At 36.3% G+C, this 16850-nt stretch overlaps 1 protein-coding gene across 3 annotated transcripts in view; it reads left to right on the forward strand.

Moving 5' to 3' along the window:
- Positions 1–16850, forward strand: part of kcc (solute carrier family 12 member kcc) — a 303698-nt gene that overhangs the window by 191776 nt on the left and 95072 nt on the right. The gene's annotated exons all lie outside the window — the stretch shown is intronic.

Genomic DNA, 16850 nt, shown 5'->3' on the forward strand with positions numbered 1-16850 from the left:
ACTTTAGATCGGCAGACAAGTTAGGATTTTAGGACTCGCGATAGAATATTAATAGGGATAGTTAATTCCGATCGTCGATTTCGAAAGAAATTAAAGATTATTTAATGAGTTAAAGGTTTTCGAATACTTTATATTATTTTGCTTAGTTATACAGTCAATCATCGTTAAATACAAGTATTAGTTGTATGTGTATTTTATTAAAAAATCTGTTCAATATCCAAATGTTTTTCTTTACACAAAAACTCGATTTATCCCTTGAGGTATTGTTATACAGATGTTATATAGATCTTACAGCAACAAAATTATTTATGGAATGTCAAGCGCAAGCCCTGTAAATGCCCAAAACGTCCATATTCTTCTCCCATAAATTATTTGGTCTCTATAAAGCGTTTTAATAGAAACTGAATAAAAAAAATTATTTATTGTAACTGCAGACAGTGGGTAGAATTCCATATTGAATTGTTGGGTAATATATCCAAGATTACACAAGGTTTGTTTGGTTTAATTTTACATTTATTAATGCATACGTTAATACGTGACGCGTTTCGTCTTCATAGGACATTATCAAACACGCATTATCAAACACACGTGTTTGATAATGTTATGCTAAGAAGACGAAACGCGTCACGTATTAACATATTCATAAATATATGTAGAATTCAACCAAATAAACCTTGTTTAATTTTGGATATAATACCCAACAACTGAATAATTTTTCCCGAATTTTTATCACTCTACCTTGAATAATGCTCGGACGTTAATCATTACGTACAATTTATCACTTGGTCCATGACGTATTTATGTATGTTTATAGGGATAAATCGTCCTGTAATTAGTTCTGTTAGTGAGTTGAGAGTTAGTTCTGAATGCTGGAAATTTCAGTGACACTCGTTTAAGGTAATGAGAGAGTTTAGGAGCAGCAGCCTGCTTCCGTGTGTGACCTAGTTCCGGCGGTAGTAGTGCATACGTCACGGGGTGGCGGATATGGGGGGGTATAACGGAGCCAGGAGTGGGAGGGAGGCTGGAAAAATGTTCCATCAGGAGGAAATTTAATTATCAGCGCCTTGCGGGATGTAGGTACGCCGAGTTCGGGTGACGTTTAGAAAAATTAACCCCGTGATTTTTAAATTAACATGTAAATTGCGTGTTCATTTTGAACATGCCTAAAATTTGACAGTGAAGTGCCAGTCTCAATATGTTTTTGAAACCAATTAAAATAAATTTACAAATAAACGATCACAATTTATCAATAGCTTTTTCGAAGCTTTATGTAGTTTGACTATGGGCTATCGACTTTTCGTCAAAAATGATTGAGATTTCGACCTTATTTCTATCGATAATATTATTTCATTTATTCAGACATATACGTCTATACGCGGTTGTTTACACAATGTGTATATGTAATGCTAAGTTATGTGTGCATTACTCATATAATTTAAATTTTCTATTAATGAGTTTCTGCTTGTGTCTCCATATTTTTAAATAATATTCTTTAGTAAAACATTTTTTTTATATTCTTATATATTGTTGAATATTTTTACTCGAAAATCTGTTTGGTAAATTTCATCTTATTAACTTTAGAACCGAAAGGAAATTTAAAGCGATAAATAAAAAAAAATCAATAATTTAAGACTTTTATTTCAAAAAGCTTTATTTATAATAAATTAAGTAACTTAAATAAATAAATAAAACTTTTATCAAAACGGGGAACATATAAATGCCTACAAAATCAATTTGTAGATAATCTTTAGAAAAAATCTCTACATCACCAAACATAAACATTTCAGGCGTAAGTACTGATTGAATAATAGTTGTTGTGATTAAAATGTCTATGTCCACATGTGTATACAGGTATACACGTCTCTTTTTGCATATGTTAAATCTATCGATAAGTATTCGGATAGTCGCGACGAAAATGCTTTAAAAATGTATATGCTACCTTTTTGGCAAGCCCAAGGGAGGTATCTGCGTCTTGTCTACACTGTACAGCGGAGGGCTCCAACTCCGAATTCACTCTACCGTGCTACACTCCCGCCTAGAAGGTTCCGACTCCGACTACATAATAAATATATCTGTCGCCATCCATTGTGCGCTCTCTACATAAAGTAAGAAACATTTCATTCTCTTTTATCACGAGAAGAAAACGATTTGTAGCTTCGCCATCGCCTCTACGGACATCTTACTACAGGCGGAATTACTTTCCGCGAGACAAATACATTTTGAATGATGACGTTTAGTGTGCATACAGTACTAAGGTACCTCTATCTAAGTACATTTTGTATAAAACATATAGTTTTTACTTCCGTATTCATAGAAATTTAATTAAAGTATTTCAAATACAATAGTAGATGTATAAATGTGAAAAAAACGATTTTTTGCAAAGACTGAATGGTGTGGGGTTTTGTTCCCTCTGCCTACCCTTACAGGGAAGCTGCACGGTGGTTTGAATAATTTAATGACTGACTGTCAGAATGATTGACGTATTAAGCTTACTTTACACTCCTTATTCCTATGTCTTTAATTACGATATTATTTTAGACGTATGATTGCATCTTGTTTGTAATTAAGATAAAGAAAAAAATTTGCTTTTAAAATTAATGTTATTAAAAAAATACTTTTATTTGAATTTGTCTTTCACAAGCCACTTTTAGAAGTAGGCGCATGCCCAACCAATACAGCCCTTCTTCACTTCTCAATTAGGCACCTCGAGAGATTCGTATTCATAAATAGTAGCCTGAACAAGAACTGGTATGCATCTCCGAGCATCATTGCTACTATTCTCCCTCTCTCGATCAAAGGTTTATTCGGCTAACCGTCCGACAAAGGTCGAACTCAATAATCTCAATAATCAATTTTAAATTTCCGAATGTTCGCTTCGCGAATCTTCCATTCGGCCGAACGTCCATGTCCATTCGGCAATATTTAAGCTTACGTAGTTTACTTCGAAGTGAATGTTTTTTGCGTTGTCTCGCTAATATTAATTTGAAGACAATTGCCTAACAGTAGTTTACGATGATATTCCCAGAAATATGTTTCCTTTCATGGATAATATATATGGAAATGTAATTTGCGCATAGGATTAACATATTGAAGGCGTAGAAATATCTTTATTTTTAAGACCAATTTACTTTTAAGACGTAATTGAAAAATATTTGTCGCAAAACATGAGAGGGTTCTGAACTCCCAAGGATTGCCACTTCTGTTACTTGTACCTGTTTATATATATGCACATATTTTTTAATTATTTTTTAAAAATCTGAACATAGATAAAGAAGAATATAAAAGTCTGGAAATTTACGGGGCTTACAACCGTCATAGGCTAGATTAAGTGATCACTTTACCACACGTGTAACATTCACCAATTCTACACATGATTGACAACCACACTACTCAAATTCTTGGAAGTACTTGAATCACTATAATTTCACTAGAGATTATTTATAAGATGAGAGAAGCTTTTTATTGAGCAGAAACTGTTTCGTTTGTGTTTGTTGGGTCCGAATCCTGGATTATAATCACATACGTAGGGGAGAACCATCATGAAGAGAACATTTTTTATCAAATTGCTGTAAATACAAAATTAATACACTGTTTCAAAAACAAAGTATGAAGTTTTGTAGAGTATTTATTTCTTCTACAATTCCTAAAGTGAATTTTTAATTCTCTTGTTAGGTTATGGACAATTTTACAAAAAATGGAAAACGTTCACTTCAAGGGATAGTGTACTATGAAGAGAACACTGGTTCCCATGAAGAGAACAAGCACAAACGTTAATCGTAATGTGGAATTATATTTTTCTATCTTTACTTAATTTGACAGGTTCTGGAAATAAAATACAATTTGATGAAAATACGACTGTATATCAGGAAAATTTAAATTTGAAAATTAATAAAAACATGTTACATTGATAAACAAGAATTTAAAAATATGCATATGGTTTTAAAAGCATTGTCAACACTAAAATTTTTACGACAACCTATATTGTGTTTATATTCGATATTTTCCCGGCTTCTTATGCCTGCTTTGATCGTTTAATAACTTTCCACAATAGTTTTGTTGCTATACCTCTCGGCTTAGCTACACTGCGAATGCTTTTCTTTTGTACGATGACGGCATCTATTGCATCTTTGAATTCGTCGTCCGTCATGGGATTTATTTTCGGCAATGTATGATTGGGTCCATTTTATGTAATAGATAAATTATTTAATAAACAAAACACACATAAAAACCCAAGAAGAGAACACTAAGCCTATGAAAAGAACGTTCTCTTCATGGGACTGCGGCGTGTTCTCTTCATGGAATCAGGACTTATTTTAGAAAAACATTGAAATTATCGAGATGGATTTAATATTATCCAATATAACCTTATCACATAAAAACTATATAATCAAGTTAAACTACGGGTAAACCCTTTTAACTCCACGCTTACTATTAAAAAGTCAGCAGATGAGGCAGTTAGCACAGTTTATTTTTTTAACACGTCCGAAAACCTCTTTCATCCACTGTCCGAAGTTCATTGAATGGAGTTCCATCCAACTTAACGCGTGATGTCATCACACCACTGTGATCACGTGATGGGGTGCGGGGTGTCGCTAGGTTTATTACTATCCTTGCAAATGCAACTGTTCTCTTCATAGGCCGTTCTCTTCATGGTGGTTCTCCCCTACATGAGAAACGCCAGAAAATATCAGAACCAATTTATTATTTGAGCTTATAATTTCACCAGATAATTTATTAACAACATTTTGAGAGTATCCAAATACTTGTTTACTAATCTGGATTATTTCTAATTAAAGGATTCAATTTTCATATTATTTTTTAACAAAAAATAATAAGGGAATTAACTTCTATAATTCGTGATAATCCAGATTTGTGAACAAGTATTTGGACACACTCAAAATGTTGTACATAATTTTTGTTCAAAATGCTACCTAATACTACTTAAACATTTATTTACTTTTACATAGGTAGGTACTGATTGTTATTTTCCTTGTATTGCAGATGGCATATTGTCCTGAGGGTATATTCACAATGAAATTGTTAGCAGGCCTTTGAAACGTATTTTCATATAAAATCAATCAGATAATCGAATCAACATCAATGGAATACTAAAATAACATTATAAACGAAACCCATCGATTTTTATTAACTTAAACATTATCGTATTATGTATAATATATGGTTTACTCGTTTTAGAATATGTAAAATTTATTGAAAGGTTATTCCGGGAAAATACACGTTCATTAGCGCATTTAAGGTACTAATAAACGAGCATTTTCTCGAAAGTAGTCGTGTTCGCATTAATAATCTCAAAATGTGCTAATTTACTTTTTTTTTTTTTTTTTTTAATATTTTTGAAATAGACATTTCGGATTATGGCTGAATTAAATTATGGATTATGTTATAAATGATACGAAATAATCCACACATTTAATTCGTTAATAACAAATGTGATCGTGAAGCAACACGTTACTTTGTTGGCTCTCTTGGGTATCTAACCATATTATTCGCAGCGTTTGCAGCGTAAGAACCGAATTGCTGTTCGTTAGCTAGTATTAGTTTAATTAATGGAAATAATATCACTTTTCCGACTTCATAATTTGCTCATTCGATGCGCGGCGGAGCGCCTCCAGGAGTGCTTCTGAAATCGTATTAATCCATGAACTTAAATTAACTTTCCTCAAACGTTCGTACTGGTGTATAATGTAATAATGGTTCTACAAGTACGTTCATATGTAGAGTTATCGGATTATATGCGAAGTTAGCAGCGGTGGAGATGAGAACATCCTATCGGGCTGCGCTTGTATCTACACGAGTAATCCATATTTCAATTCCACGTAAATTAAATAATCTGTCCGCCAATTGTTCAATAGAGAATCGCAATTTTGGGAATCGCTTTAAAAACACAATAGCGGAAACAATGCTTGGGTACTCGTAAATTTTGACCTCGCATCCATTTATTACGTCATTTTGGCATAATTCCATTATAACAGGGGTGGTATAAAAAACGAGTAACAACGTAGTATTGATACCTTTAACCTTACTGTTTGACGTTTATTTCTCATGTTTTACTTTGTAACCGATCGTCTGTAACCGAATTTAGAGTTACCAACAAAAATACTTTTTTTTACAAATAGAAGTAAAGTTAAAGTTACATATCTTCACTACGTAGCAACGCGTTTACTTCCATATAGAATTGACCTTGAAATATAGATACAAGGTACGAATAATATTATTAATAATTATATTAATTTGAGACTATTGAAAGCAAAATTATAGTTTTCCTCACTATTGTATACACTTATATATTTATATCGGTTAAAGTTAATATTACAAATCCACATTACATATGTACATATATATGTCGATTTATTACAACACAACAAAAATTCATACTATTTTTAGTGTTTTAAATTTCCGATGTTATGATATATATAGACTTTTTTTAAAGTAATAAAAAATTACTTTTCGAAATCGACTACAATTTTTTATTCATAAAATTTTTATCATACGTCTAATTACAAATTCTAATTTACAGTAATACGATGGTCCTTGCCGAGGTAACATTTTACAATACTTATTTATAAAACGGTATGAATTTTTTTTAAATGATGACATCCAATCAAATACAAAATGGCCGAATGATGCGATTTATTTCAGATCTACCCACTTCTAGCATCTATTTATGAATAGCTCTATACTGTGTTTTGTTATTTACTTTCCAATATATATTGATCATTTCGGATAACTTAAATAAATTGTACTGTTGAATCATATTCGATAGATGGTAGGTACTTACACAAATTTGAAAAATAAAGGTTGGCCCTAGAACATGATATCACATAATTTAGTATCAATCCATTAAGCTATTTGCATACGAATGAGTATAAGAAAGTGTTCGTATATCGGACGTATACCTCACACACATTGGTAAGTTATAGTCGCTGTCGACCATAATCACACCACCGCACCCTTCTCCGAGAAAGCTAATTAATCATTATACTATGCTACCTACGAACCTCCCTTCCATCTACAAACTCCCTACACGTGTTTTAATAAAGCTCGGTTATGTGGTCGCCTCTGAGCAACCTTCTTCATTTGCGACTTGGAATTTCGCCGGACTTTAATTCCGAAAATTAATTGGAAATTATTCATAATTTCTGGGAGACTGTTACAACGTAATTAAAATACGCGCGCTCGATTCCATTTCAATTATGTTTCAAATTCTTACCAGTATTTGGGCTGTTTTCTCGAATTATAAATTGTGTTACTTGACGACAAACTTTCGTTTATTTTCCGTTATAATTTAAATATCGTTAACCTTTGCGTGGTGTTTATTTAACGCTGTTTCGGAATAATTGTTCTCCCGTTAAATGAAATTCATCGCTCGGCGTCGAGTTAAGTTCAATTATAAATAAAATGCCGTTAACGTTAGGGGAGCTAAAGTTAAACTAATTAACATAAGTAGAATTGGCAATAACACCCGAATGGATGGCGCGTTGGATTAAACGACTAACTGAAAACTCATTTGAATATTTCCGGCCGTGCCTTAGTAGGAACTAAATCTGCTCTCGAGCATTCCCAACGCGGGACTTTACTTTTCCCTTCTTACCTGTACATTCCATCTTCTATCCTTTAGGCAGAATCGGCTCTTTCTCACGCTTCGTTCATTAGGAAACTACCTTCCTTTCTTCTTATTTCTCGAAAAAAAAAATATCATCGGTTTCGGCCGTTTTCGTTTTACTGAACATCGTACACGGCCTCGGAAAATTACAGTTAATACTTACAACTTAATCGGTTTTCCCAGTCGTTATTTTGCCGTATAATTTTTCTATAAAATACGTCACAAGCATCAACCTACTTGGCAAAACATTTCTCGACTCGAAAGAGAAGAATGTTGTCGAGAAAGGTCGTGCGCTTTATATTTATAAGGCGGTTAGTTAAAATAAATAGAATTTACGAAGCACAATTGTCGAAGGGCTATAATTTGAAGCTGTCATGTTTCTATGTCGGAGTTTTTCACCTTAAGAATTAAGCTACCTAAGCTTACCCCGCGACTCGCCCGGAATGTTTAAGTACTTTCTCTCGCCTCCCTCTCCTTCATCTCGCGTCCTCGCGTCCTCGCGCTCTCGACGCCCACCCCCGGGCGCCATCTCGACTCTAGCGACCCTTTTCAACGCCGAAATTGACGAGAACGCCTCAGCGTAATGTCTCAATGTTTCGCGGATTGCGGTCCTCCGAGATACCTGCCCGAGGAGCGGCGCGGGGGCGGGGGCGGGCGCGGGGGCGGGCGCGGGACGGACGAGCCTCCTGTTCTCCCGCTACCCTCGGAGATGTTCTCGCTTCACTTACCAATAATACCGCTCCATCTTCTCTCGACTCACGACTACCTACTCGCAGTTAGGATAGAATACATAAGCCAACATAAATTTCGAGCTTTACGAGCTTTATCCTCGAAAAAAAATCATCTTTGAGTGTGCACCTATTCAGGAACAAAATTACACTACCTCGGGGGAAGTACTCGTAGTATAAAAGATCAAAGGTGAACACTTAGCTTCTTCGACAAATATAATAAAATACTTACTTAATTACAACATTGAATACTGTCGTATTTTTGTTGTATAAGAAAACATTCGTACACATCCATATACGAATGTTTCCTTCCAGCCCTTATCCGTACTTAATGGGGTATTGAGCACTGGACTAGACCAGTGCAACGCTAACTCGTTCGCGGATAATATATACGAAGATAAAATGATCAGTTCTGAATTGTTTGTACCAGTCCGGGGTAGTTAATAGATATTAATGCGAAAAATCTCTTATTTTAACTTTGACCCCGTCGGGAATTGAACTCGAAGTACGATAGCCAAGCACACTAACTACCGCTTTGTGAAAGAAGTATCTGTGTAGCAAAGTGAGAATTGTTGAAAAAAAAATAAACAAAAAATGATTTTTTTCCACATAATGTTTTATTTATAATTTTATTTATTTATTAATATTATTTATTGTAACATATTTGGTACCTTATTCCCGATAAAAAGTTTGTACGTGTCTAACCGTTGAAAAGTGAAGATTAGCGATGGAAAATATTCCTTGAAAAACATTCCCGCTACGTGTTACCGCTCTTATTATTCGAATTGAACTACTATCGCGATACTTGTCTCTTCTAACGGATGAAATAAAATAGGAGCATTTTCATAAAGTGTTACAAATATCCGAGACAAATGCGTTCGTAATATCTCCCCAGGAGCGAGTCTTGTCACACTCGGTGTCTGATGTATGGTCCAACTAATTCCGCCTTCTCCTTACTTCCTCCCCATCCTTCACCCCCCCCCCCGCCACCCGACACCTGCTCGCACCATCTCGCCCTGTTCCCCAGGACGAGATGTCTTCTGATTCAAAGACTGAAAAATGAAAGCGAATTCTGAATTGGTTTCCCGAGGATTCGTCTTAACGTTGGCGTTGGCTGCAAATTACCTTTCAAACAGAATACCTTATTCGTTGTCAACTTATAAATACTATGCGAGATTATTTTATCTCAACGATTGGCTTTGTGACAAGTTTCAAATTACTGATGCATGGTTATTTTATTATTTTTGGCTAATTTTTACTCATACTTAATTTTGCACTAGACCATTTAATATGTATCTGGTAAGTATTGTTTTCGCATAATATTTTTTGAATTAAGTAATTACTCAAATTAACTAATTTGACATCTAAAATTCAATGAATTTTCGCAGAAATATGATTTTACCAAAATTGGGATTAAATGCGAGAAGGGGTTTTGGTGAAATTTCCGAACCTGTTTATTTAGGGAATCTTCGTAGGAACGTAGAAAACGGATTCCGCTTAACGGAATCAATTTTAACTATTTGCCTAAGGATGTGACCCTCGAGGATGCTGGAATATTTGCCCATGTTATTTACTGAAATAATACGACGATATTTCTTTCATATCTTTATTCTCAAATCCTATTAAAATTTGGCCTTTTAACGAAATTTCAAATAAATTACTGACCTATCCTCAACCCCTTTTTCCTACATTCGTCTAGTTAAAAACATTTTTTTAAGAAATAATTATCGCTTTGTATCCCGTGTGGGGCCGTGTCAGGGCGTTAAACGAAATTTCCAACAACAGTGGGTAAATATTTGGATAAACTCTATAATTTTTGCACATTCTCTTTACTTTATTTAATCAAGTTTGCAATTCGCGGGACTCGAACCCGCGACGCCAATATTGCAGTAAAGCGTCTATCGAACTATTTCACGACGTTTGTTTTTTATCTGTCATAGTCTTTTATTCGTATTCACAATATGTTAGATGGAAACAAGTTAATCTAAATAATATTTGAAAATTAGCCTTAAACGATTATTTCGTAACATATTAAAAATCAGAAAATCTTCAAATCAAATTGAAATAATAATTTTAATAAGTTCCAGTTTTTATTCTGCACGTCGAGGTTAGCTCATTATCAGTACTGAACTAGAATGTGTATTATACGTAACTCCCCTTTCGCATACGGTCGTGTCCGGCTCCCGCTAAGTTAACATTGATCCAGACGTCATATCCGGAGGAACTAACCAGCTTCCTTCCTTCCTGCCACTATATTCACATTACTTTAGCCCTTTGTTACGGACTGATAACTCGACGATTCAACCCTTCATTTGATCTGAAAACTTTCAGATAGACTTTCTGTTATACGATTGAAGGCAACTATTGGACTTTATACGTTAATATGTACAATATGTTTATGTTTATCAATTTTTATTTTCAAAATATGGCACTTTTTTATCATTACATAAGCTCGGTTTGAAATATACGTACTATTTGTTTTTCGATATGTCGAATTTATTTTTTAACAAGTAGCACCGGATTCGGAAAAGTACTATTTGAAAATAATTTGTTAACGTTTTACTTTGTTTCACACACATAGAATTGTTGAAATTCAGTCTCCACTATCAAGAAAAAAATTACACAATATGTAAGTGTGTCAAAATTTTTGTCCACATGTACTGCATTTGAATTTACTTAAGAAATAATTATGAATGACGATTTGTTTTGATATCTCAAGATAGATGGAGTTTATTAATAAATGTATTCAATTTTTTTTAAGTGATATGGTTGTCAGTCATTGAGTAACATATTACGATGTTAAACAGTTTATCAAGTCACAATATCATATTAACTAGCCAGTGGCAGATAGTGAGCCATGTAAATGCAGAGACTTTTATTTACTTTATTTAATGAATTATTTATATTTTTATACCATTACAATGCAAAAAACCCTTATGTACAATATTCATCTGATTACACCGAAATCATATGATTTTCTCTTCAATTTCGTTTCATGCAAACTTAAGTTAGTGCACAAAATAATATTAGACTTTTCGTTAAATTACAGAGGTGGGAATATCATTTGTATAAGGAATAATAATATATATAAACAATTGTGCGAATTCAATACGCAAAGGAATAGCGAATCACACAAAAAGCTCTCATTCGAATGAATCCCTTTGTTGCGAGGGTGATAATTCCGCAGGCTGTAATATCATCCTCAAGGAAATCCTTATTACTTCCAGTACATGTACATGTGTACACATGTAGCACAAGTACCGGGGATTTACAATAACGCCAACTTAATCACGTTGATTGTGCTCTCCCGAGCTACAAATCATCACACGGAAACAATAGCGATGTTTCGTGTGCCCTTAATCCGAGCTCGGATCGAATTCATCCTCAAGGAAATCCTTATTACTTCCAGTACATGTACATGTGTACACATGTAGCACAAGTACCGGGGATTTACAATAACGCCAACTTAATCACGTTGATTGTGCTCTCCCGAGCTACAAATCATCACACGGAAACAATAGCGATGTTTCGTGTGCCCTTAATCCGAGCTCGGATCGAATTCATCCTCAAGGAAATCCTTATTACTTCCAGTACATGTACATGTGTACACATGTAGCACAAGTACCGGGGATTTACAATAACGCCAACTTAATCACGTTGATTGTGCTCTCCCGAGCTACAAATCATCACACGGAAACAATAGCGATGTTTCGTGTGCCCTTAATCCGAGCTCGGATCGAATTCATCCTCAAGGAAATCCTTATTACTTCCAGTACATGTACATGTGTACACATGTAGCACAAGTACCGGGGATTTACAATAACGCCAACTTAATCACGTTGATTGTGCTCTCCCGAGCTACAAATCATCACACGGAAACAATAGCGATGTTTCGTGTGCCCTTAATCCGAGCTCGGATCGAATTCATCCTCAAGGAAATCCTTATTACTTCCAGTACATGTACATGTGTACACATGTAGCACAAGTACCGGGGATTTACAATAACGCCAACTTAATCACGTTGATTGTGCTCTCCCGAGCTACAAATCATCACACGGAAACAATAGCGATGTTTCGTGTGCCCTTAATCCGAGCTCGGATCGAATTCATCCTCAAGGAAATCCTTATTACTTCCAGTACATGTACATGTGTACACATGTAGCACAAGTACCGGGGATTTACAATAACGCCAACTTAATCACGTTGATTGTGCTCTCCCGAGCTACAAATCATCACACGGAAACAATAGCGATGTTTCGTGTGCCCTTAATCCGAGCTCGGATCGAATTCATCCTCAAGGAAATCCTTATTACTTCCAGTACATGTACATGTGTACACATGTAGCACAAGTACCGGGGATTTACAATAACGCCAACTTAATCACGTTGATTGTGCTCTCCCGAGCTACAAATCATCACACGGAAACAATAGCGATGTTTCGTGTGCCCTTAATCCGAGCTCGGATCGAATTCATCCTCAAGGAAATCCTTATTACTTCCAGTACATGTACATGTGTACACATGTAGCACAAGTACCGGGGATTTACAATAACGCCAACTTAATCACGTTGATTGTGCTCTCCCGAGCTACAAATCATCACACGGAAACAATAGCGATGTTTCGTGTGCCCTTAATCCGAGCTCGGATCGAATTCATCCTCAAGGAAATCCTTATTACTTCCAGTACATGTACATGTGTACACATGTAGCACAAGTACCGGGGATTTACAATAACGCCAACTTAATCACGTTGATTGTGCTCTCCCGAGCTACAAATCATCACACGGAAACAATAGCGATGTTTCGTGTGCCCTTAATCCGAGCTCGGATCGAATTCATCCTCAAGGAAATCCTTATTACTTCCAGTACATGTACATGTGTACACATGTAGCACAAGTACCGGGGATTTACAATAACGCCAACTTAATCACGTTGATTGTGCTCTCCCGAGCTACAAATCATCACACGGAAACAATAGCGATGTTTCGTGTGCCCTTAATCCGAGCTCGGATCGAATTCATCCTCAAGGAAATCCTTATTACTTCCAGTACATGTACATGTGTACACATGTAGCACAAGTACCGGGGATTTACAATAACGCCAACTTAATCACGTTGATTGTGCTCTCCCGAGCTACAAATCATCACACGGAAACAATAGCGATGTTTCGTGTGCCCTTAATCCGAGCTCGGATCGAATTCATCCTCAAGGAAATCCTTATTACTTCCAGTACATGTACATGTGTACACATGTAGCACAAGTACCGGGGATTTACAATAACGCCAACTTAATCACGTTGATTGTGCTCTCCCGAGCTACAAATCATCACACGGAAACAATAGCGATGTTTCGTGTGCCCTTAATCCGAGCTCGGATCGAATTATTGCGTTTTAGTTATGCCCTTCACCATTGTACCGCGCACCACCCGATGACTTGTCGTCCCGCAAAAGAAAGTTTCAGTTAAGTGGTCTAAAATGATATTTTTTAAAACGCTTTACCCTTTATCTTTTTTCTTATGGTTTCATGAAATATTGTTGTTTTATTATTTTTTCAATTCAAATTACAACATAAATATTATGTTAAAACGGAATTCGATTCACGCTAAGTCAATAATTATCAATGTCATTTTATTTGTTCACAATGTCACATGATACTGTATTACTTTTTTTTGCTACACAATTTAGTACCTTGAAAAAGTCACCTGCAGGAATGCCCGAAACGCTGGTAGGAGAAAAATATTTTCCCTCGGTTTTCCCTTATAAAAACGTTTAGTATGAAATTACGATCTTAACTTTCAACGTTCATGTTTAAATCAGTAATGTATTCAAAATTTTCCAGTCGGCTCAACGAAGGCAAGCTAGTCAATTACGTGATATGTTTTGGATGGTAGCTTGATTCTCCATGCTCAAAATTAGAAACAAAGTATACCTTTCTGTATAATATATATGTATGTGTATTTATTTATTGAACATTAATTCTTTAAAAGTGGATGCAGTAAGATAACCTTCAAACGTTAGTTTGTACCAACATAAATGGTATAAGGAATCAATAAAGGGTTTGTTTATTTGAAAGTATAATGAAACTTCGAAGTTGTTGATTAAGTTTTTCGTTGTACTCAACATTGTACGTGTATAATATCAGTAATAAAACACCTGTCGGACCACGTTCGGCCCTCGCTGTAGGAGTACATATTAATGAACTATACAACCCTGTCTAAAAGCATATTATTAGAGTTAGCAGCCGCAGTCCGCCTCCGCGTGACCTTGCCCCGCCTGGCATTGCCGCCGGAGATCGATACCTCGTGCAAGAGCCGTGCACCGACATTATGGATTATTCCTCGACAACTTGTCTATAAATAAGTACCCGCTCCGTAGCACTGAGTCCGAGGTGACTACATCGCACCGACCCTATACTCGATAATTGTTCCTCAGTTTGGTGGAGCGACAACTCGAGCTCGGTTAGCTCCCACGAGACGAACAATTCGCCGAATAAACAAACTCGAATTCGTTACGCGCGTACACGCTAAGAATCCACTAATTAAAAACGTAACTAATTTTACTCGCGTTAAAAGTGTTAATGTTTACCAGCATGCAATCGCCCGCGTTAATATAAACACATAACTGTAACGTAACAACGCGTTTACGAAATATTTACAAGTCAATTTTCGCAAAATAATTTCCCTGAGAAAATAAATACCGCTTTGTTAAACGATTATTCAAAGAAGACGTTTTTTAATTTCGGTTCAACGTTGATGTTCCCGCGCTTCGCTACATTTGTCCCGGCAGCGGTGCGTGTTTCGGGTAGTATGTTTTCACGCGGGAAACCTTTCAGCCGAACCTGCGTGTATTTTCCGGCGATTGCCTTCGTCTCCGAATATCCCCGGTTCATAGGACGTGATGGATGATGGAAACGTAAAGGCCCTCTCCTCCCGACTCGCTCTGTAAGCGGAGGTGATTTTCCGACGCTCATCGCGTTCCCAATATGTATCCGAGTAATTTGGGAAACAAAATAAATCGCGAAACTTCGTAATGTGTTTCGTCAATACTTCGCGCTTAATAGGATAATCCATTCCCTCGATGGGGCCCGACGGATATGAATATTTCAGGGTGAGTAGGATGTAGTCTGTTAAAGAATACGGCATTCTGTCCGTAAATTAGTAATATCGTTTTACTATATTCGATATCATCGTGAATTATATTCTCGCGTGCAAACGACCCTTTTCGCCTGATTGAATAGGATTTTTCATACACGAAACTCTACTCGCATTAGTCGGGGAAAATTATCGTTACGATTTTACGACTGCCCTTCTACGTAAAAAATGTCATTTCGTGTTTTTTACAAGTAATTTCAATAACGAACGTTTCGAAATATTGGAAAATTAATGTTCGAAATATGTGCGGAAAATCAATTACTAATTTACACAAGTGGATAGGAGTGTTTACTTATTGCGTTTTCATTAGTCGCCCTCGCGTAGCGCGATTTGCGAAAGCCGTAATTGAGTATTTCCGTGTCTGGCGACGCCGACGTGACGTCGACGTGACACCAACCTGTAGACAGTCCACGAGGGCTGTTGGGTTGGACCAGTTGGGGCTGGCGAGGCACGGTCTCGGGCGGGTGGGCTCGCGGGGCCCAGTGTAGCCCCCGCCGCCTGCCCGCGAGCACACTGCCGAGCGCCGGCTTCCGGAACCAGATCGAACCGGCCACGGGCGCCAGCCCAGGCCAGCCTCTCTGCCAGAACGTAAACAGATCCTAGCTCCTCTGTGCAGCGTCGAGGGACGGACCTTCGAGGCGTTCGCCTTCTCGTAAACCCATTTCATGGCGGGAGTTTATATTTACGACGTCATAAAAATAATGTCATCGCGTTTCTCTCGTTGCCCGTGTTTCGGTTGACGGTGTGTTAATATTTAATGCCGACCAGTTAAATATAATGGCGGTTTGTCCGTAATTTATAATTTGAGTAAACACAGTGGAAATTAGTGAGTTATGAAGGTTTAGTTTAGTGTTTTGTGCGTCCCCCCTCCCCCGCCCGGGCGCGGTGGGACCGGAACACCCGCTGCAAGTGGTTTACTATTATTTCTATTAAGTTATTAAACTTTCTCGAACAATCGCGAAGGAATTATATCCCGGAACGGATTTTCAAGCTGTTATTACTACATTGCGTTCATAAAAAAGTCCATTTACAATAAATAACCAACATTACCAAAGATTTATCGCTTTTTTTGAGCCGCGATAATTAGCTCCAATTCAGATTTAAAATTATTTTTTTGTCGCTTAAAAAAATGGTACATGGTAATAACCCACCAATAAATCTTATACCTACTTTTGAGAGTACGTTAATAATTAGAGCACTATGCTTGCATAACTCACGATGTAGGAATTGTTCCATACAATTAACTATTGTAAATGTGTTTGATAATTTAAAACCACACCGTTTTAATTAATAATAATAACTTATTACATTTTTACATCTTCTTGAATTTTTTTCGTTTATTTAAAAAT

This window comes from Brachycentrus maculatus, unplaced genomic scaffold (genome assembly GCF_059751285.1).
Source record: "Brachycentrus maculatus isolate JH-2025_06_01 unplaced genomic scaffold, ASM5975128v1 h1tg000117l, whole genome shotgun sequence".
NCBI lineage: Eukaryota > Metazoa > Arthropoda > Insecta > Trichoptera > Brachycentridae > Brachycentrus > Brachycentrus maculatus.